This window comes from Camelus bactrianus, chromosome 26 (assembly GCF_048773025.1).
Source record: "Camelus bactrianus isolate YW-2024 breed Bactrian camel chromosome 26, ASM4877302v1, whole genome shotgun sequence".
Classification (NCBI taxonomy): Eukaryota; Metazoa; Chordata; class Mammalia; order Artiodactyla; family Camelidae; genus Camelus; species Camelus bactrianus.
Genome location: NC_133564.1, coordinates 11,289,951 through 11,313,350, shown reverse-complemented (window position 1 = coordinate 11,313,350; position 23,400 = coordinate 11,289,951). Strand labels below are relative to the sequence as shown.

Here is a 23,400-nt window from a genome sequence, read left to right as displayed (position 1 = left end):
TTAGTCAGCTCTGTGGCAGCTGGGGGCATGACGGTTGAGCACATCCCTTCAGAGTCAGAGCACTTTGGGGAGTACACCGCAAGGTTACGTGGTAAAGGGCATGGATAGAGCATGTGTGAAGAATTAGAACACGATGGCTATCAATCTACCATCTCAGAGATCAAACTGTTGAAGAAAGAAGATGACAAAATCTAAATTGGCTAAAATTCAATAAAATTCTGCCAACAAGAAAAAGAAATACAAGTGAGAAATTTAATTCAGTTATAGAAAAATAAAGAAAATGTCTTGGACATTTTGATGTGAATACTGAGGAAGATACACCTGTTCCTGCTCCTGTACAGCTGTGTCAATACAGGACATCCATAAAGAGCATGGACTGTCAGATCAGACTGCCTGCTTTCATATCCAAGATCAGCCACTTACTGCTTGTGTGACACGAAGACCTTAAAACATTTAATCTTTTAAGCTACAGTCTCATTATCTACAAAAGGGGACAATAGTTACCTCAATGGACAATGGTGAGAATTAACAGTGATAATGTTTCTAAAGTATAGAAACATTTCCACATATGTGACATCATAAACCAAGGTTCAGCAAACTTTTTATGTAAAGGAGCAGGAAGTAAATATTTTAGACTTTGACAGTCATACGGTTTCTGTTGCAACCATTTAATTCTCCTGTTGTCGTGTGAAAGAAGCCATAGATAAAATGTAAGTTAGTGGGCATGTCTGTTTTCGAGTAAAACTTCATTTACAAAAATAGTCAGTGGTCCATATTTGGTCCATGGTCCATAATTTCCCAACCACTGCAAACTATAGTTAGTGGATCTATCATCTGTAACTCCATTTTAAATTACTGTACTTCAGAAGCCATGTCCTTATTTTGTTGTGTTTTTATATCTCCTCGCCAGTGCCTGGCATAAAATAGGTGCTTTACTCAAAGATTTTTTAAAAAATAATTATTTATTGAGCCTCTACCAAGCACCAGAGCACCAGTAAAATGCCTACTCATATTCTGATATAGTCTCTGCCTACTCTTGCTTCTCTCCCCAAGGAAGAAAGATGGAAATTCTACCTGAAGAGTTAGAAAGGACTGAGCCCCTTCTAATATAAACAGCCCTGCTAATAAGCTTTATCTTCTTCCAGCATTTAGATCACTTATGTTTCCTTTGCACCTTGCAGAAGCAGTTAACCTACTCCCAGTGCCACCAGGGCATGTTTTCACTCCTCATTATCTGGCCCCATTCTCTGGACAGGACATTACAAGTTTCCTTGCATGATCATTTCACTTTGAACCTAATGGAAGGGTGGGTTCAGTTTCTGATCCTCCAAGTGTTTGAGCCAGGACGGTCTGTGTAACTCTGCTCCATTAATGATGAGGAAAGCAATGTATAATGTTTAATGAAGAGGATATCCTGTCCCTGCCCTGTCCCCCATCCCTGCCTTCACACGCCCATCACACGACTCCGCTAACCTCAACAAATACACCCTGATGGGATTTATGTCCCTAAGGCTCATCCTATCACAAGGTTCTATTAACTTCTTCACCATGCTATTTCAGAGAGCATAGTAGAAAGTAATTTTCATCTTCAGCTCTCTTTACAGATAAAATAAGACAATTATAGTGCCATAAAATGGTCATTTTTGCTCATATTAAGAGACGGGGAGTCATTGCAAAACATCAAATTAATTCCATTGCTATCCTGGCCAATAAAGCAAGGATATGTAAACTCATAAATTTTCTGTGCATGTTCCTTTGGGGAAAAAAACGTAGATGGCTACATCACAAGCACTGAAAGCTCTATTCCAGTGTCCGTAATGTGTTTGTGTGTATGCTTGTGTATGAGAGAGGGAGAAGCTATAATATAAACACACTTAAAAACCGCTACATCTTAACCAAGGCAGGGTTGGCATCGCTTAACTGGCTTGGGTCATGTGGTAAAAATGACTACTTAGCCTTGTTTAAAATCAGAGCTTCCTATGTTGGCTGCCGGTGCAGATCCCACCTAGAGAAGCAAAAACAATGACCTGACAGCAGAGACATTAGGGATGGGTGTTGATGAAAAGATTTCCTTGTATTATTTTCATTTGGTTTCCTGCTTGCTTCATCGATGCTTGATAGACTTGGGTGCCAAAAAATAGAGATTACTTTTATGGAGCATCTTGTGAATGTATTTCCTCTAAAACTTGATGATCTTCACCTTAGTGATCTAACAGAGCACGGTCTCCACCGCAATTAGAAACAAATGGCCGGGATGTGCGTAATCACAAAATGCCCCAGGGAAATAGGCTGAGGCAGCTCAGATAAGCTCCCGCCCACCTGCGGTCATTGTCTTCCAAGCTCCAGCGGGATGCCACCCACGGCTGTGCTGGTACTCCTGTTGTCAGCATTCCTGGAGACGGTACTCTTCGTTCCAGTATGTGACTAGGACATATTTCTGCTTCACACTGGTAGCCCCTGTCTTCAAGTTCTGTGCGTTTCTCCCTTGGCCTCATTCTAACACCTGAGCAGCCCCATTCACTCTATACTGGGGTTTCCCAACTGCAGCATTTTTGACATTTGAGCTGCATCATTCTTTGTTGAGTGTAGTGGTGGTTACCCCATGCACTCTAGGCTGTTTAGCAGTGCCCCTGGCCTCCACCCACTAAATGCCAGTAGCTCCTCCCCAAACCCCTGCGTTGTGACAACCAAAAATGTCTCCAGATATTACCAAAGTTCCCCTGGGGGTGCAGGGCACAAAATTACCCCCGATTGAAACTTAGTGCTATATATTAAGTTGATTTTTATACCAGTGGTTTCCACAACCACATAAACTCTGACATAATTTATAATTTATCTTGTCCTTAAATAAGCATCTCTCAATACATCATTTTGAAAATAAGGAATGGAGATCCAAGGCGATGGATTCAATTAGCCAAGGTGACTTAGCTCACTGATGACAAAGCCAAGGCTAGACCTCATTTCATCACAGTGCTGCTTCTCACATGTAAAGAGTATGACACTTCTGCTCTGTGCTACACCAAAACCCATCATTAAGTAGCTATGTTCTAAGAGTTAGGATGAACCCCCACAGAGAATCTTCTCAGTTTCTAAGGTACTCTCAATTTATTGCTATAGTTTTTTAAGAACACATTTGGCACACAATAAAAAATATCGTGACACTTGAGAAGACAACATTTAAAAAAAAAAGCAGAATTAAATGGTAGTAAAAACAGATTCACAGGGAACTAAAATTATTATGCTTTTTGAGTTCCAGTAAATAAAAGACAGGATGAAGAAGCTGGACAGATAAGTGGAAAATATAAAAGAAGACAAGACAGAGTTGAAAAAAATACCAGTAATAGCAAAAGTAAGAAAGCAATACGTGGGTTTAAGAGCAGATTACCCAGAGCTAGAATTAGTGAGCTAAAAGGCATGTCAGAATAAACCATCCAGACGGAAATGCAAAGACACAGAAAGCTGGAAACATAGGAGAGAAGGTGACGGACACAGGGAATGTGGACAGTGGGTCCAACAAATAGAGATGGCAATTCCAGGAGAAAAAGAAAATAGGACAGAAGAAAACTTGAAAATACAGTGGCTAAAATTTCCAAGACTGCTGAAACATAAAAATAAGTTGAAGCAATAGACACATGTACAACAAATATTTTTTAACGTACACAAAGGAATATTATACTAACATTTTTGAAACCAAACATGAAGATAAAATATTAAAAGCAGTTAGAGAAAAAGGGCACTTTACTTTCAAAAGAGCAAGAGATGCGCTAATAGCTGCGTCTCAGAAAACACAGTGGAGACCAGAGGAAAAGATAGTGCTGAAATTACATTATGCCAACCTATAATTTTGTCAGTGGGGATAGCCTTCAAGAAAGAAGATGAAGTAAAGATACACTCAGATTAAAAAAAAAACAAAACAGAATTTATCACCAGCAGAAGTACACTAAAGAAATACTAAAGTGGGTTGATCGGAAAATAAAACTCATAGTTGCAGACAAGGAAATGCAAGAAGGAATACAGAGCAATGCAAAGGATAATTATGTGGAAAATCCAACTGAACACTGATTATATGACACAATAATTATAATATGCTATAGGCTTTTAAATGTATACCATTAAAATACATTAAAAACTGAAAATGTACTATTTGGAAGGAGTTAAATGAAAGCCAAGACATGTCACAGGTCCTGACCTCATCCACAAAAGGGGTAAAAATACAAGTCAAATATGACTTTGATTAATCAAGAGTGCATCCTATCATCTCTAAGTGACCTTAGAAAATAAGAAAACATAACCATGGTGTTTTAACCTAATGAACATGTTAAAAACAAAAACTATTCCCCTCACGCCTCAATCCTCCACCCCCTACCCCATCTCCACCCAAACTCTCCAGTAACTAACGTGTTTCAGAAAAGAAGTTGTGATCAGCTGTTCCAAGTGAGGGCCCTGGTTTGTGTTGATAAAGGTGGAGAAATGACCAAGAGGCTTAACAATCCAGAGTCACTGACGGGAGTTGTCTTAATGGCGTAGGAGGGTGCGGATTTAATGGGAATGAGTTCAGGATAGAAAGGGAGGAGGGAAAAGGGGGACAACACAAACAGACAGCTTTGGGGGGAGATTCTTCAGTAAAAGGGAACAGAACGTGAAAGATAGCTAGGGGTGAAGGCGAGATCAATGCCAAGTTACTTTTTCACTCCGGAGGGTAGTATAGGATGTTTGTGCGCTGGTGGAAATGGTCCAGCAGAGAGAAAACCTAGTTCTGTGGAGAGGGAGGGGAGAGATTTCCGGAGCAATGACTCTGAGAGCAAAGCGATAGAATGCAGTGCACAAGGAACGGGTTGACTTAGGAGGAGACAACTCATCCGTCAAGACAGGAGCAGCAGCTGACGGCTGCAGAGCCGAGTAGGTTGGCGGATGTGGGTGGGACCACGGAGGTTCTTTTCTGGTGGTTTTTATTTTTGCAGTGGTAGAAAAAGAATAAAATAGGATTTCCAGGCAGCATAAAAGATCACCGATGTAAAGTGAGACTAGCCAACCATGCTCCATGTCTTTCTTCAACAGCCTGGATGCAAGTTTAAACGAGAGGGGACTTAAGCAGGTTTGTAATTATTTCAGATGGTGGGGAGGGGAGGGGATGGCTTTATCACATGATTTAAACTGGGCAGGGGTGGAAGTGAGAAGCTCTGAGTGGTGAGGAGGGGGTGAAAAGCTGTTGGAATCAGTAGATTATGGGTCCTGATTAAAAATCACTAGTGTTTGGGTCCTTGAAGTAGAGACCTGGAAGCATCTGAGGTGGTGCTGGGAGACGTAGCTGACGAGAATAGTGGAGCTAGGTCGTGGGCAAAGGAAGTGATCAATCCATCAGTCTTAGAATTGTCAGCTAATACTCATTTAACAGGTTTTCAGATCATTCTAAAGTTCAAACCTGATTGTGCCGTTACTAGAAGTCCTTTAGGCTACTCCTCCCAAGCTCTGAACTAGTTTTCAGGATAAAATTCAGCCTCAGGAGGTTGGCAGTAAAGTTCCTTCATTATCTGGTCTCTTCTTCCTCCTCCAGCATCAGCAATAACCTCCTTCCCCTCCACCCCTTTCCTAGACTGTTAACTCTGGTCAAAGTACATCATGGATGCTACTCTTTCTGAGACATAGCCCCACAGCCACGTCCTGTTAAACTGAGCTTAGACATAAGATCTGAGTTTAAGCACTTAAGCTGCATGTTCACAATTAACAGCTTCCCACCAATCAGAAGCTCTTTGAGGGCACGGAGTTATCAGTTGCAACTCCTCCTCTCCTGCTACCACTTCCATTTATTTGTGGGTTAATTTCATTACTAAGTGAATGAATAAATAAATGAATTAACCAATGTGCATCTACTTGAGACAGAAACCAAGCTAAGGATTTAGCCTTGAGATAGCAGTTAGAAATAGAGATAAAACAGTTCTTGCTGGTGAGAGGGAGTCTCTGGTGGTGGGAGTTGGGTGGGGGGGGAGTTGTGGGAAGAAGCTAACTTATCAGTGCATCCCAGTTCTTAAGAACACAGTCAGTAATATGTTAGTAACTAGTAGCCCAGTGGATGCAGTTGGACATTTATCAGTTAATTCCAAAAAGTGAGATATCATTCAAATTTAAAAAGAAGCTAGAAATGGTGTCAGGGTAGATTCTGTATAAATGCCAGCCACCTCTGATAGTTTTGCCTGTAAGGTGACCATTCAGCACCTCTGTTAATTTTTTCCCCAATCTCAAAATGGCTGTAGTACAATCTCAGTTGTTTATATAAAAGAAGTCATTAACGTTTGGCAAGAAACTAGAAACCATGACGTTAGCTCTACCTTTATTTAAATTCTATTAAGCATCTTTGGTTTCTATGTTCAACTGTTTATTGGTATCTAGGTAGTTATTTAATTAGCTACCTGTTTAGTGAAGCCATTTATTACTGCCCAGATAGCCATAATCAAGGGCAAATAAAGTATGAAAAAGATTAAAACCAATTCATCAGCCAAATATGAGCTCCTATACAAAGGAGAGATTTAATTATTTCAGGTCTGGTATTGAGATTAGCCTGATTGACTTTCTGACTTTGAATCAACAACCTATTATCTCATTTTGAGATAACAATCTGGTGAGCAGTGGTCATATCCCTTGTTTTGCAGGCACAGTCAAGGGAAGGTATGTTCATTTACCTACCATCGCACCTGGCAAAACAAATTACTGCAGCAAGATGGAACACACTATAGTTTTCACTCTAAACTTCATTCTACACTAATTTTCTGTGCTGTTTCAGGTCTTAAGAGGACCAGAGTTTGGGATTTTTTGTGATATTTATACAGAAAGTGTTTTTTTTTTTTTTTTGCATTATGGCATTTACTCCAACGAACACTAATGTTTTGAAAAATGCTGACCTATGAATTGCAGGAGAAAAAGAATTACTTAATTTTCTTGGTTTTTTTTTTTTCCAAAAAATTTTTAAAAGGAGAAGTACAAACTGAAGAATAATTGAAATATTACACATTTTTATAAGACTCAAACTGAAAATATCAAACCCACAGCCAAAATATGTACATTTAAATCATGTACACATTACCAAATGATTTTCAAGTTAATGCAGGTTACCTCCACTTCTTTGGCTCCCCATTCCCATAAGATAAAGCTGCATCCTTACCATAGCATATCTGCCAGAGTTTCTTCTCACCGACCCTTCTCATATCTTCAATCCTGAGGCTTGCAAAATGCTCTGAACCCTCCATATCTTGTAATGTTCCTTCCATGATGAGACTAGTTTCCATTGCAAGCAGAATCTGAGTTAACTTCATTTAAGAAGGAGATGTTTTTCCTAAGGAAGAGTCAGCATGGAAGTGCCAGGAATTAGGGAGCAGAAAGGCATGTGGCGGAAGGATTAGCATGTGCTTAAAGTGGAAACCAAAAAGGAAAACTCCAAGGAATTTAATATGATTTTAGCACATTTTATTTTGTGTGGTTTTAGTTAACCAGAAAATTTGGTACCTAGAAACATAGTGTTATACAAACCAAATTGCATAGTGTGGGCTAAGGCTCTGTACACTCCAAGTGATTTTTTTCCCATATAAAACTTCAGTCTTTTTACCAACTGAAATATAGATGTATCATTAAATGTTCACTCCACAACATCGCTAAATCAGTTGGCTAAGTTAAGTATAAATAATGTCACTCATAGGATGATTGAGTTTTCCCCATAGTAATTTTCAATAAACTATCATACTGAGGTATTAGAAGACCAAGTGGTTGAGCTGACAGTTTTCAATCTCAGGCTTTTATCTTTGGGTAATAGCTTTAGAAATGAAGACTATGCACACATTCTGTCAGGAAAATGAGGGGGCAGATTGATACCTTCACATGGTGTATTTTTATAACCATTGTAACACACTGAACTTAGTTGCTACAAAAGCATAGTAGTTCACCATTTTATATCTTTCTCACCCATTTAAACCATTTTCAAAATTCAAGTAACTGCGTTTCATTCAAAATATATAGTATATGACTATACCAACTCACTGTTTTATTCAAATATCTTTCCTTATGACAACTTAGCAGTTGAGAATGGGCAACTCAAATTTTTTCCTTTAAAACTCTTGAACAAAATTGGAAACTTGGAAAGTTTATTGACATTTTTATTTGATTTTAATTTAAGATAATTTCTTTCATAGTCATTTAAGCTCTCATTTACACTTGAAAGCTGAGAAAGCTGCCCCAAAGTAAATCCTGCAAAGCTCTGATACAGAAGTATTTCAGCTCAGTTCAACTAGGATTTCCTGATTTCGCGTGCTGGACACTGGGAGATTACAAAAGGATTAAGAGCATGGCTCCTACCCTCAAAGGTTAATCTGATTGGGAGGGCACAGCATATACACGTGTGGTTCTGTTTCATACATGCTTATGTGTTGAATACCATACGTGGTGCTGTAACTAATTAATGTAACGGTGTGCTTGAATAGAGGTTCAGTGGACAGGAAGTTATTTAAATCTTAATAGCAAAATAAAAGTGAGTTATGAGCATTGATACCATAAAGCATAAAATAAGATGTTATATTAAAAATGATAAGAGATTAGATGTCAAAACTATAACAAGGCAAGCAAGAAAATGGCACTGCAGCTCCAAAATTCAAGAATGTGCCATGAAAATAAATTTTTATGTATCAACAGGTGAGAGGAAAATTATGGGCACAGCAGTATCATGTATCACTGATGTTGAGATGTGCAAATCTGAAGAAGAAGGATAAGATCTTAACCTTTTGGAGGAAAAAAGTTATTGCAGGAAAGGAAGCTTAGAGGCATGCATTACTTAACTATCCTGTGACCCACTCTCACAAAACCCACTCAAAGTATGAGGCTCCTCTAAAAGAATCCACTGTTTCCACCAGATAAGAGTATCCTATTTCAGCAGCATAGTTTAGATAATTGTGGTATAGCTCACATGGCTGCTTATGAGCTCAGATAGACCAATTCTTGTCCTCAAAACACTTATATCAATTCATATTAACTAATGTGATAATCTGCTTAAAATCCATCCCCACCACAAGATTGTATGATCCTTTAGTGTAGCACCTACCACCACAACTGGTGGGTAGGAATTCAGAAATATTTGTTGAACAAATGAATAGAGAAAGGAAGGCAGGGAAGAAGGAAGCAAGAATCACCCATTCTGTAAAATTTGAAAGACTTCTGCAGGAAGCCCTCTACAGCTTCCCCAGTTGGAAGTGATCTCTCTTCCCTTGTACCTCCATGTCCCTTGTTATCCAGGTCTGCTTTTTATTACCTTTAATTTATCCAAGCCCACCTCCCTCACCATAATGGAACTCATGAATGGTGACCTGTTTTCCCACAGCATCTACTCAGTATATTGAACAGCAAAGTTACTGAGTTTTTTTGTTTGTTTGTTTTTGTTTTTTTTCACTGAACTGAACTAGATAAGGTGATGGTAGCCTTCATGCATAATCTGTCATTTTGGGAGGCCCAGAATTTGGAAGGAACCATGCTGGAAGGCCTGGAGAGAACTGTATGCTTTCTTACAGCTAATTCAGAAATACGAAGTTCCATATGTAGCTTGCCTGCACACGCTGTTCTGCCATTGCAACAGCCCATTTAACAGGGAAACTCTCTAAGGAAAAAAAAATTCAAACATGCCAACTAAATACACTGTCTTCTGTCTTTAAAATATAAACCACATGCTTTTTATGTTTTAACAGACTCTGGACTCCATCAGCAACTTTGAATACAGTGAACATAGAGTACCCCCAGGTTTGGAATTTCAAACGCATTGTTGGTCAAATACTACGTTGACCCATAGTAGGAATTCTGACTGCTTTCCCAGGAGTGGGACAGGGTTTCACGATCAGTCCACACTCTTTTACCTCATTCCTTTGTGGGCCAGAGCATCTGGGAGATGCATAATGTGGCTAAGGACCAAATCACCATCCACAGTCCGTCCTCCATGGACGCAGAAACCAGACCCACCAACTGGGTCTCAGCTCCATTTTCTTACCAACTGGGCCATCCCACCCACACTGAATTCATTCAGCTGTCCGCAGGAAATGCCATATTGGAAAATCAGCTCATCAGAATCCCAAAAAGGGATTCAAAATTTGGGATATTTTTGGCAGACTCTAGTTTAATACAAATTACTAAAATTTGTAATTATGGAATTAAGATAGCAAATGCTATACTGCATGCTGTTAGTAGTGTTTTCAAAAGATAACTTCTTTATCTTACTATTACCTAATTTCACAATGTTCAGAAATAAGAGACTTGGTCATCGAATGCTTGCGGTCCAAGGAGCCAAGGATGAGAAGGTGGTTGATCCACGGCCTGCACTACACCCTGAGTTGTTTCAGAACCTTCTGGCTATAGTGGGTTGCCCTTCAAGAACTGTAATAGAAAATTTCATCCTGTTCTTTTTACTAGGACCTCTGATGCCTTACTTTTATCTCCATTTCAAAGTCTAAGGGACAGAAGTGTACTGGACAAGAGGATAGTTCATCTCAAAACAATGTTATCTATTGTCCCACTCAAATGTAACTCCTCTTCCACCCTGAGGTCCCCATGAACCCCCACAGGAGCCACTTCCTTAACTAAAAGCTCTCCTAGCTTTGCCTGCTCTGTGTAAAAGCTAAGAGATACGACTTCCAAAAACTAAAAATAGAACATTCCTGCTTCTACCCCCAAAATAAATAAATGTCCAGTTCCCTGGCATTGTAAAAAATTAGACTTAAGGACCCTGAAATAGTTCTAGGGTATCATGCGTGTGGCAATTGATGGATTATATATACTAGCACTGATGTTTTAGAGACGGGGGAGGAATCTTAGATACCAGCCAGTCTAACCGCTTCATTTTCAAAGAAAGAAATCAAGCTTCCACAGCTAGCTGTGGAACAGGGACCAGAGTCCACATGTGACAGGTTGCTCGCCCCACACCCTGCCCTCAGCCCTGTACTGTGCCATTCTTGAATACACTCTGAAGGAAGCGAACAGTGGGTTCAATCTGATGGCAGATAATGAGCACCTCACTGCTGTCCATTAGAATAAGGTCTCAGGAAATGGGAGGAACAGAAAGGCCAAGTGACCCACGCAGAGTACGAAGGTAATTTGTAGCAGAGCTAAGATAGAATCTGAGCTTATTAATTCTTGCTGTCTTTAGAGGGTGCTGAGTTAAAGAGCCCCTCCTGATAGATTTAGATGTAGACATTTGGATCTCAACGGAAAATTGTGATCAGACTTCTAAAGCCCAGAACAGACAGCCAGTCAGGTAAGCAGCAAGTCTCATACGACGGGGCTTTGAAAAGGTGTCGTATTTCTGCCTCGTGTGACACACGCCATACCAAGTCCTTTCGTCCCAAATCTGAGAATCTGGAGTCTGATGTCCTGCAGAATAATTGTTCTCACATGATGCACAATGTATTACTCCTCCCTCAGCTTCGTCCACAGATGGCAATGAAAGTGCTTATTCCTGCTTTGCACCTTGAATTGTGAGCCCTCCCCAGCAATCTAATAGAACTGTAGAATGAAGAAATTGCATAATGTTATTATAATGAATGAGAAGCAGCACTACCTGGGGTCTCATCTATTTCCAGCCAACCTGGCTTTTCAACATGAATAATATCCTAAAGCCCAAACTGCATTGAGTTGCTTCATTGCCTGGTCTTCTGGGTACTGATAAAAATTACCATCTGTATTATGGTGTGATTTATCTATATTTGATGCCCTAAACAAAATTTTCTCTAGCAAAAAAAAGACTAATTGTGCCTAATGGCCATATCGCTCATATTACAAATGCTTAATTTCTGATAAATATTCTGGGAGCAATTCCAGAGAATATTGGCTGGAAAACAAAGTAAAAAATTTAAAAGGGGGCTTTGTAATTCCTACTTTGGCAAGCAGTGAAAAACATTTTAAACTTTTAAAGAAAAAAATACTACAAAGATTTCAGTGTAATGAAGTTTGAGATGAATGCTTAAAATTCTTTTAGTTTAGGAACCAAAATATGTAATAATGTAAATGGAAATGTTATGTAAGAATACTTCATGGTACAAACATAACTGTTTAAATAGCTTTCTTTTGAATTTTTACTTCTGAATGCTAATGACCCTAAAAAACATTTTTCCTAATATTTCTGATATAGTTACTCCAGAATGACAAGTGCTGTTTCATTCTGTCCACCTGCAAAATGTCAAGCTTTAGAATGATTAGTGCCATCCATATTCTTGAAGAACGTATATCTTTAGGCTTAAAGATTTTTTTTTAGATTTCAGTGTTATTAGCCATGAATTTAGTACAATTTTCCGATACTGCTTGCAAGAAAAAAAGTGTTGCAAATATATCTAATTTTAAACTTTAAAAATTTTGCTGGTATTTGATTTTCTTTTCCTTCATACTAGCTACATTTATATTTGTTGCATTGTAGGATTGCCTTTACAAGTCCTGGTGCCTCCATAAAGAAGAAATCCAGGTTACGTTTTTTTAAATTCCCATACTTAACAGTTACTGTTTCCTGTAAGAGGAATTATCTTTAGGTACACTAGCACTATTAGGAAACTGAATATTATTCTTTAATTTTTGTTCAGTGCAAATATCAACCATGCCAGTTGCTGCATAAGTTTGAGTTGGATTGTGCCTGTGGAAGCAGGGTTTTTTGTTGAAGGTCAAGTGTTGGTGCTAACTCTCCCATTCAGGAAGAGAGTGCCTGGAGAATTAAAACAGTAAAATAAAGTCAGGGAAAGGAATCAAAAACAATGAATAATCTCTCCCTGCTCCTAAAACTTCCAGGTTTTAGGCTTGTTAATTTGAGCCAGTGGCAAGAACATAAGCCTATGTGGAAGCTCATTACATCCTAGAAAGTGGGGGTGATATTTCATGGGACTGTTGTGAGAACTGGAGGAGAAAACACGCAGAGAACATCGAAAATGTCTGGCACGCTGAAAGTCCTGACTAAAAGATAATGAGCATTTTCATTATTATTTATTGTTATTTCTAATAATTTACAGCAGATTCCTTCAGTTGAATAACCAACAGGAAAGTAAAAAGAGGGTGGATTGATCTGCTGGCAAGTTATAATTTACAGTTGCTTTTAAGCAGTAAGCTTTCTTCTTTTTTTAATTAAACCTGTGTCTCACTAGATTTGATAAACACAATGATTTATACACGCAAACCACTGGACTTCAGAGCAGTGTTGGTCTTGGGACTGGGACATCTTTAAGGGAAACGCTGAACAAGAAAGGACAATTTAGAAAACGTAACATGACAATGAGACAACCAGAATGTCTGGTAAACAGTAGAAACGCCCTGTCTTCTCCGGTGTCTGTCAGGTCTTCCAAGCGCATGCTCAAATGATCGAACTTGATCCCATAAAAATCCTGTGAGGACAGCAGACCCCATTCGGGTGGTCAAAGCCAGGTTCCTGGGAGGCATCCAGATTCCCCCATGTCTCATCGGGTGCCCAGTAGGAGACTGGGGTCAGAACGCAGGTGTTCTCCCTCCTGGAATCCCCACTAACCCTAGGCTGTCTTTTATGAAGTGTTCACATAAATAACCATTCGACACATAAAAACTGAATAAACTTCTGAGCATTTACAGGTAAGACAAAAGGGTTCATTGCTTTCAGCAGTCTTTGTAATTGGGGGAAACACAATTTCACGAGGCACAAACTCACTTCACCGCTGCGTATGGCTTAACCGTCCTTGTGTGTAGAAGGAGACCACCAAAGAGGCCTCCATCATTTTGCCTCTTTTCTTTGAGTATGGAAGTTGTAAAAGGATAATGAGAGAAGAGAAAAAAGTCCGCAGGAGAACATGAAGCTAGAAACTCAGTAACACAGAAAGTCATCTTTAAAGATGCTCTGCTCTTCCTTCTTCTGGCGTGCTAAGGTGCACCCCTTTAACTTCCCTCTTTTCTGTAATACTCGTCAACTAAGGAAACTAAAAGGAGAAGGACTTACACGACAGGGAGGACGTAAAGTACAATTCATAAATTTATCTGGGCCCATTTTCTGCTTTAATCAAGCACAAGTGTAAGAGGTGGTCCGTTTTCACAACCTGTTGAAAGTGACTGTTTCCATCATGTTATTCATGTAACACAACCAAATGTCCTCTTACTACTTCTAATCTAACTAACCAGCTTGAGCTTGCTTGTGTCCCCCCCACATTTCTCTGTAGGTATATGTAACAACCTATCACTGCTTTAAACTGTTGAATTACTGTTTTCATGACATTATTCTTTCTGGAGTTAACTTTATCTTTGCTTGTTTGCATAATTCCTCTCTTCTTGTTTTAAATTCCTTTGTCAAAATATAGTCCTATTTATAACAATAAATACAATTTTTTTCTATTTGACAAATTTCACTGTGGCCAAATCAGGCAAAAATATTTCTGTATATATGAATATGCCAGTAACTGATGTCTATCTGTGATGAATTCTGGAGGAAAAAGCACATTTTTATAGGAACCTGTTAGGTATTGGCATTTTGGCATAAGTCACCCAACTGGGAATTGTCTTCTCTGTTATCATAGTTTCTTAAACCTATTAATTCAGTTCATTACAAGAAAATACCCTTTTTATGGAGCATCTAGCATATGAACATGCTTTTTCTTTTGAGTCTTGAGAAAAACAAAAGTAATCAAGCTGCTTTGAATTTTAAACAAGAAAACCATGCTCGTGAATTCAGATAATGAAAGTAATTAGTCACAAATTTTAACTCTGCAATGGAGTATGAAGATGAGATGTGAAATGGACGTTATAAACACTCCACGGACACGTTGCTGAGAATTTTTCAAGCTTTGCTGGTCACATGGCCATTTAAAATAAATCTGCCCTTAACAACGTTGACTCAGAGATCCTAAAAAAAAACAAAAAACAAAAAAAAACAAAAAAAAAACAAGACAATTGTTCATAACATCAACTCATCCTTACTTTTAAAACAAAATAATTTGCTATTATAATTTCTTCTTAAGCAATGTGAGTAGAGATAACACTGGAAATCTTTTCCAAAGAAATGAGATTTCCTCTCATTGTGAAGATGAAAGCACTCCCTCTTAGTCACAGTGAGTAGGGGCAAAAATCAGTCATTTGATTGTTTCTTGGATTTAGGTGTGCCTTCTAAATTGGATGGCATTCTCAGACACTCAGGATACAAGACAACGACTTTCTCTAAACAGTTCCGAAATACAAAAATAATACTTAGTGAAGAGTTGTATGTTCAAAAGACAGTAACATTTAAAATGGCTCCTGAGGGCTCAAAACAAAAATCAGCTAATAAAACTAATCCCAAAGAACCAAACTGAAGTTTAGTATTCTCAGCTAGGTGACACTGTCATTAAACTAGAATTTTGGTTTTAAAATAAGATAGAAGGTATCTTTGCAGTGGAAGGGAACTCATTTCTGTAATATAAATAAGCCTTCTAATGGCAAGGGAGAAGTATATCGATTTTAAAGAATAAATGATACAGCTGTCATTTCCTAAGTATAACACTCTACTTTCTTGAGCCTTGTTTTACGGTGTATTTGCTGATCCTGGAAAATGATTCACGTGCTCTTGTGAAAAACGTGTATTTTGCTGTCGCTGGGTATAGTGTTGTACATATAGATGGATAATAAGTCAGCACTGCTCTGCATGCATATAAGATTTTAATAAAATTTTTCTTAAAAAGAGGAAAAAGATAATATGGACTTTCCAAAATTTGGGAAAATCTTTAATCTCATTAATAATCAGAATGGAAATTTTAGCAACTAGATACTGATTCTTTCCCTGAAAATTAGCGAAGATTTTTATTCCTATGTTTAATGAAATACCCAGTGTGGTTAAAGGTGCGGCACTCCCCCTCACTGTTGGTGGGAGCAATTTGGTACAACTCTTTCAAAAAACAATTTGGCATCCCATAGTTTTACTTTTGTTCCAAAATTATATTAAAGTGTTATTTGTAAGAGCAAAAATCAGAAATAACTAAAATGTAACTCTTTACAGTGATGTTTATGAAGAGTTCATAAGAAAACATGGAAAGGAAGCAGGAGATATTAACTATTATTTAATTTCTTAAATAGAGTTTGCCCCAAGAACGTGGCATGACAATGCTTCACCATCAGAAATCCTCTCCATGTAACTCACCGTGTCAGAGAATAACCATGTACGGTGACAGATAATTTCAGAACATTTCAATATTTCATTCCAGTTAACTTGCCTTGTGACTCGATGTGCCTTCAGAAAATGGATTGTCTAATCATTTCCCTCTCTTTGGGGCCCAGAGTCCATGCTTAGCTGGGCAACTGAGGAGCTAAAGTGGGGCAGGGTCCGGCGTCCGCGTCTGTGCCCTCATTCTTGCTCTTCCTCACATAAAGACTCAGCAAATAACAAAGTCAGACAAGAGACCTTGAGGCTGAGTGCATGCAAAGCATCTGTGAAATCTCTGCAGGCGTCCGTAATTTTTCAAAAGCTCTTTCACAAATTAGTAATAGAAAAGTGCTTATATTAATACTTCTGAACTCGTGGTGGATATGGAAAATTGACTCAGTGCCCATTTAAATACCCTCTGGTAGAATTCAGCTAAGGATCAGACAGCTAAAAGCTGTATTTTCTGTACTTTTATTACAGCTGGAGTTCTGCGTGGGACCTGGCTTCTGCTACACAGATGTATTACAGGAGAATGGAGGTAAAATGGTAGAGACTTGCTGGTGGTGGTGGCGGTCAGGTTCTTCCGGGGCAGCGGAGGCAGGTCTCAGAGCGTCCGGTCCCAGAAGACCTGGGTACTGGGTGGCAGGCAGCCGCAGTGGTGCTGTGCTGTGGTTGGACGTTTCCCAGGCTGGTCTGCTCCCAGTTAATCAGTAGCCAAGCCCAGGTGTCTGACTTTCTTGTAGATAATATGTTTTACTGAACCCTTTCCTGCTTAAATTGGCTAGATAGAATCTATGGTCTGCCCCAGAGGACCACAAATGATACAGCCACAAACCCCAAACCTCCACAAACATCATAATTAATGGAGGAATATTAGAATTCGCCTCTTTTAAAATTAGGTGTATACTAAGCAAGATCAAAAAACATAGTACTGAATAAAAAAAGTAGAAATGTTTAAAGAGTAATTTAAATGTGGAGAATGTGACTCTCACAATTATGCATGAGATTATCAGAGACATCACCTGACACCCACTACGTTCATGACATAAGATAATCCTCAGACTCAAACACAATTATCCGAAGAAAAATCATACTCCCAGGACCCAGGAAATTTTGTTGTTAAATATCTCAGCCAAATCTCATACTTACTGTAGGTAAGGACCTCTCTGGGCTCTGCATGAGGGAGGATCTATGGGGAAAATCTAACTTAAGCTTTTCCAGGAAGCCAATCCTTCTAGGCCAGTCGCCCAGAATCGAAGATCTGTGAATTTTATAGGAAGGACTCTCTGAGCAAGAGGCAAAGTTTGGCCGTCTGCCTTTACCACTTCTGGGGGTGAAACCTACTTACGCTTAGTGCCTTCCCTCTGGAGGGAAGCAAGGCATTGCTGCCTTCTTGAAAAGTTTAGAAATCTGCAAAAGAGGCAGTGTAGTCACCAGTCGTATTCAAGGTACCTTTCTTTTCCATCCATTCCATTAAAAATTGCTTGATTTCCGTCTCCTCCGAACCAGATGTTTCTGGCACCCCAATGATATTAGTGTCACAGTGTTTTTCAGACCTGGACCGCAGCGGCCGTTTGCACCGCCTCTGGCTGTTACAGCTTAGACCTAGAAAACCTGTTCTAGAGATGACTCCTCCCGCGTGTGCAGTTCACTCTCTACGTTTAATTTGAGAGCACGTGGTGGGGCCTGGCTTGAGAGCCACCGTACAGGGCCTGGAAGCCAGTGTCTTATCCTTCACAGCCCCTTTCTTGACTCTGCACGCGGGACGGACTTTGTTACAGCTCACCCGGCCCTGCTTACCTAAGCTTGGCACTAGTCACCTAAAACTAAAACCTCACTAAGCCTCTGTTCTGTGAAGGCTTGATTTCTGCTCTCTGTCTCCATAGAGTCAGCATCTTTCCTGTGGACAAGGCTGTCGTAAGTGGCAGTCACTTGTCAAGATCAAAGTCTCACCACGCCCAAGATTTAAAACCGTCCACCCAGGTGGAGGTGATGACGTGCCAACCCCAGGCCTGCCCAACATGCATCACAGTGGAGCGCCATGGTGACAACGCGGGTCTCGCGCAAGCTTGGCCAAGGTCATGAGCTGCGTTGCTTCTGATTTCCTCCACCTGCCTGCCAGCGTCTCCTGCCCCAGATGCAGGAAATCCTATCAGCCTCTTGATTTGAACACACCTTCCAAAACCTGCGAGCTCACCCATAGCGTCTATCCCCGCCAGCCTCACCTCCGGAGAGGCAGAGCGGACCCTGGAAAGAAAGGCTGCAGAGATATTCTAGTGACCTCAAGCGGGAAAGTTCCTTAAAAAATACCCCAGGCTGTTGCCTGACGTGAGGGAGAAGATTTAAGGAGAGGAACAAGCAAATGCGCACTGAAGGGACTGCATCTGGATGATATATTCTGTTAAGACAACAGTAAAGTTGTTCACGTACATTTTGAGAAATGCAGACTTACATTAAGCTTCCTTGGAGGAGGTGCTGTATTAAAACGCTTAAACATTTTTCACTTTATGGTTCAAATAACCCAAAGCACAGAAGAATGGACACATCTGTCTTTCTATCAACATCTACACTGATTGAAAAAGGAGACTCTTGAGTTCAGCTGAGCAGACTTCAGTTGGCTTTATCTGAGCTTCAATAGCTGGAAGAATGGAAGAACAATCAGATGAAGAGGACTGATCTGGAATCTATCATTTATGTACGTGCAGTCATCAGGTGTCCACTGACCAGAGCAGACGGGGCAGACAGCAATTCACAAGGCAGGGAGAATGAAACGTGCCTAAGATGGGGGAAGGAATGCTGGCATCTTTAGGGTTTGGGGCGAGAGAGAACTGCATTGTAATCCTGCATTACTGAGGGGATTCCCGGGTGAAGAGCTCCAAAGACAGGCGATGTTTCGGTTGCCTTGCTGATTTTGAACTATTTGTCCCTTGAAGGGCTCTAATCTAGGCTGTGTGTAGCTGTGCACGCGGCAGTCTTGCGCCATCTGAGGCGGTAGCTATATACATGGACAGTTTTCATTTTTCCATGAAGCCCATGTAGAAGAGGCAGTGGGTACAGTCACTGTAATCAGTGACGCTGTTTTACCTAAGTTTTTCATAGCACGGATGTTGACGTATTACGAAGCTCTCAGCACAGAATAAGCAGATGAAAGCACTGTTCCCCTTTCTCACTGGGGAGGAGAATTAATTTTAGGCTTTAGTACCTAAAATCAAATAGCTGGAACAGTGTTTAATGGACTGAAACCCTGAACTCTTAACTGCTGCACCTCTACGATGTTTTGAGATGCTTCCACTAAAGTTTATTTTTTCCATTTCTTCGGCTGTACCTTAATGACCACTTGCACATGAGCTAAAACTAGTGAATGCCCTGAACTAAACAGCTTCGAAGCCCCGGAGTTGTGTATTGTTTGTGCTAAGTTTTTATACTTCCTAGCATGGGAGGTGGACTGAAAGGAGATACAATAAACATTCTAGAAAGGGAGCAACTGGCAGGCTGGGAGATGGAATTAGACGGTAGTAAGAATTAGATGACTTCTTACTCACTACGTTCAGTGAGTTCTAAGAAAACTCTCCCGTCAAAACCCGGTGAAACATTCCACCCTCTATAGTTTTCACCAAATCACTTTTGGATTCAATTGAAGGACTGATTTCTGCACAGATTCCTGCCAGGATGCCTTTTATCCTGATCACCCTTTGTGAAAATTAAAAAGTGATGTTTCAGTCACTCCCTGAACTCAGATAACCCTTCTTGAGTTATCTCTCCATCCAATCAATGCCTGATGTCTCTGCTGACTTCCCTGTAATAGCTGAGTTGTTTACATTTTCTCAGGGCATATTTTACAGAGAATTTATCTGTTTAGCAGTGAGAACAATAAGGGATAAAAGAATGGGTAAGCTGGTAAGAACTACAATTTTGTATTTGACCCCACTGTCCGTATCATCCTTCCTGTCCATACCGTCAGAAGTCTCACAGGCAGATAATCTACCTTTACATTTAAATTATTTAATACAACACTTAGTAAATTTAATAAACCTTCATAACTACTGCTTTCAATTTGACAGTATAAAAATAAGGAGAAATAAATAAGAGCCATATTTAATTCTCACTGATTACCTACCTGCATGAAGACATCACAGTCAGGTTTTGTGGCTCTTGGGAATTCATTATAAGGCAGCTGTAGTAGAGCATGACAGATACCTTGACAACAAACATTCTTTCTTGAAAGTGGATTCCAAAAGGTTATAAATATAACAGGCAAGAAGAATGCCATGGGTGACTTCAAAAGCCAAAGATTACCAACATGTGGGCCAGAAGTAGTAAAAACAGCCTGTACGTTGCATGAACAGGGTGTAGTTGCTGGCAGTCAAAGTCAAAACATAAAGGAACTCAAAACCTGAAGCATCTGTTAATAAAGAAGGAAAACACACATTTCGCCAAACGTGGCAACAGCACTGATGAATGATTTACACTCGTATTATCAGAAATATTATGCTTTGCACCCTTCACGATGAGAGAAGACCATCCACCAGGGAATCACACTCAAAAGGCGTTGACTTTGAAAGGACGTGTCTGGTACGCAGATCCTGCTGCTTCAGAATTTTAAAAACATACATTAAAAGTATAGTAATTCTGAGAATTCTCAACAATGGAGTGTCATTAGCTAACACTGCTGTCTACCTTATCTATCTAAAGATTCCATATAGGAAATACCATAGAGCTGGTACACTCTGCACGAGCAGAGTTCTCTGGTCTTCAGTTTAATACACTTGGGCAGAATCACCTAGTTAACAAACACATATTCACAGGGGTCATGACCCACAAGAATTATCTACAAACCAAGAGAGTAATGTTCCTAGACTATTCAGAAAAGGGTCACAATCCCAGTAAAGTTCCAGAACCAGATTCCCTGGTGTCAGATGCTGGCTGTGCTCCTTCTTAGCTGTGCTGTCTTAAGAGAGTTATGTGTTTTCATTTTCTCATTCGAAAAGTAGTACTAATCTTATAAGTCTACTGAGAAAGAATGCTGCAACAACAAAATTAACAAGTGTGTAATGAATGTCTATAAAAATAATATACTAAAATTGTTTCTTTTTAAATATGTCATTACACCAGTCAGAATGGCCAACATTCAAAAGTTCACAAATGACAAATGCTGGAGAGGCTGTGGAGAAAAGGGAACCCTCCTGCACTGCTGGTGGGAATTCAGTTTGGTGCAGCCACTGTGGAAAACAGTATGGAGATTCCTCAAAAGACTAGGAATAGACTTACCATATGACCCAGGAATCCCGCTCCTGGGCATATATCCAGAAGGAACCCTACTTCAGGATGACACCTGCACCCCAATGTTCATAGCAGCATTATTTACGATAGCCAAGACATGGAAACAGCCTAAATGTCCATCAACAGAGGACTGGATAAAGAAGAAGTGGTATATTTCTACAATGGAATACTACTCAGCCATAAAAACCGACAACATAACGCCATTTGCAGCAACATGGATGCTCCTGGAGAATGTCATTCTAAGTGAAGTAAGCCAGAAAGAAAAAGAAAAATACCATATGAGATCGCTCATATGTGGAATCTAAAAAACAAACAAACAAACAAAGCATAAATACAAAACAGAAATAGACTCACAGACATAGAATATAAACTTGTGGTTGTCAAGGGGGCGGGGGGTGGGAAGAGATAGACTGAGATTTCAAAATTGTAGAATAGATAAACAAGATTATACTGTATAGCACAGGGAAATATATACAAGATCTTATGGTATACACTGGAATTTGACACAACATTATAAAATTATTATAAATCAATAAAAAATGTTAAAAAATAAAAAATAAATAAAAATTTAAAAAAAGATCTTATGGTAGCTCACAGAGAAAAAAATGTGACAATGAATATATACATGTTCATGTATAACTGAAAAATTGTGCTCTACGCTGGAATTTGACACAACATTGTAAAATGATTATAAATCAATAAAAAAATTTAAAAAAAGTTTACCATTCTTACACGTGACATTTAATGTAGTACTTTGTGTCACCCTACAAAGAGTAAATCTAAATTGAAGAAGCAAAAAAAAAAATTGAAAAAAAATTGCGACTCAGATTCTTCCCCCTTTTAAGTCCTATATACGTATGTAATTTCTAATAAGCAACCATAAAGTTTTCTCAAAAATATTAACTGGTTATATTTTAAATAAAATCTTATCACCAAATAATTTCATAAACAAATTTAAAAACTATTCCCAAAGCAAAATACTGTTTTTAGCATGGGATGTGGGAGTATTTTAACCTAGCTGATAAGTTGAGGATTACGGATTCTAAAATTAAGCATGCCTAGCATCTGAAATAAAGTGTGGCTCAGGAGATGATAGAAAACAAGGAATCTAGTGAGAGAGATGATATTTTGGCCAAAGGTGAAGATAACATACACAGTTCTTCATCCATTTTTCTAACTGTTCATTTCCAATACACATGCATGACAGTATCTGAATTGTTAAGCCCACCCACCAAGGGAACCAACTTTATCAGCTGCAGTCCGTGTATGCAGTTGCATTTTTGCTTTTAGTCTTACAGGCCCTGTTCATTTCCAAAGTAACTTAGGTCAGCACCTTTGTCCCACCCCTTCAGTAAGGATGTTTCATATATATATGTGTATGTATATATACATATATATACACACACACACACATAGATTATTTTGTTACACTCCCCACTTCATCCTGAGATTCCCCCACTTCCACAATGATGATGTAAAATTAGCACACATTAAGGTTCATTCTCTGCTGTAAAGTTCTGTGAGCTTTGCCAAATGCATAGTGTTATGTACCCACTATTAAAGCATTACACCGAGTTGTCACCACCCCAGAAACAAAACCCTGTGCTTCCCTGTGCTTCCTCTATTCAGCGCTCACCCACAGGAACCTCTGGCAATCACTGATCTTTTTATTATCTCCGTAGTTTTTCCTTTTAAAGAGTGTCATATGATTAGAATCAAACAGTAGGTAGACTGGCTTCTTCCAGTTAGTAATATGAATTTAAGTTATTCACATCTTTTCGTGGCTTAAAAGTTCATTTATTTTTATTGGTGAATAATATTCCATTGTATGGGTGTACCAGAATTTGTTTATCCATTCTCCTTTTAAGAGATACCTTGGTTTCCAGACTTCGCTGATCATGAATTACGCTGCTGTGAGCATTCGTGTGCAGATTTTTGTGAGGATGTAAGTTTTCAAATCAATTGGACAAATCAAGGAGCATGATTGCTGGACCTTG

The 23,400-nt window shown here is 39.3% G+C and overlaps 1 long non-coding RNA gene across 1 annotated transcript; it reads left to right on the top strand.

The window, feature by feature from the left end:
* The first annotated feature begins 4,803 nt into the window (after positions 1–4,803).
* LOC105067706 (uncharacterized) lies at positions 4,804–22,123 on the top strand. Its single transcript, XR_835185.3, has 3 exons — positions 4,804–5,095; positions 16,604–16,661; positions 18,010–22,123. It is a non-coding gene; the product is annotated as an uncharacterized LOC105067706 (long non-coding RNA).
* The last annotated feature ends 1,277 nt before the right edge of the window (positions 22,124–23,400 follow it).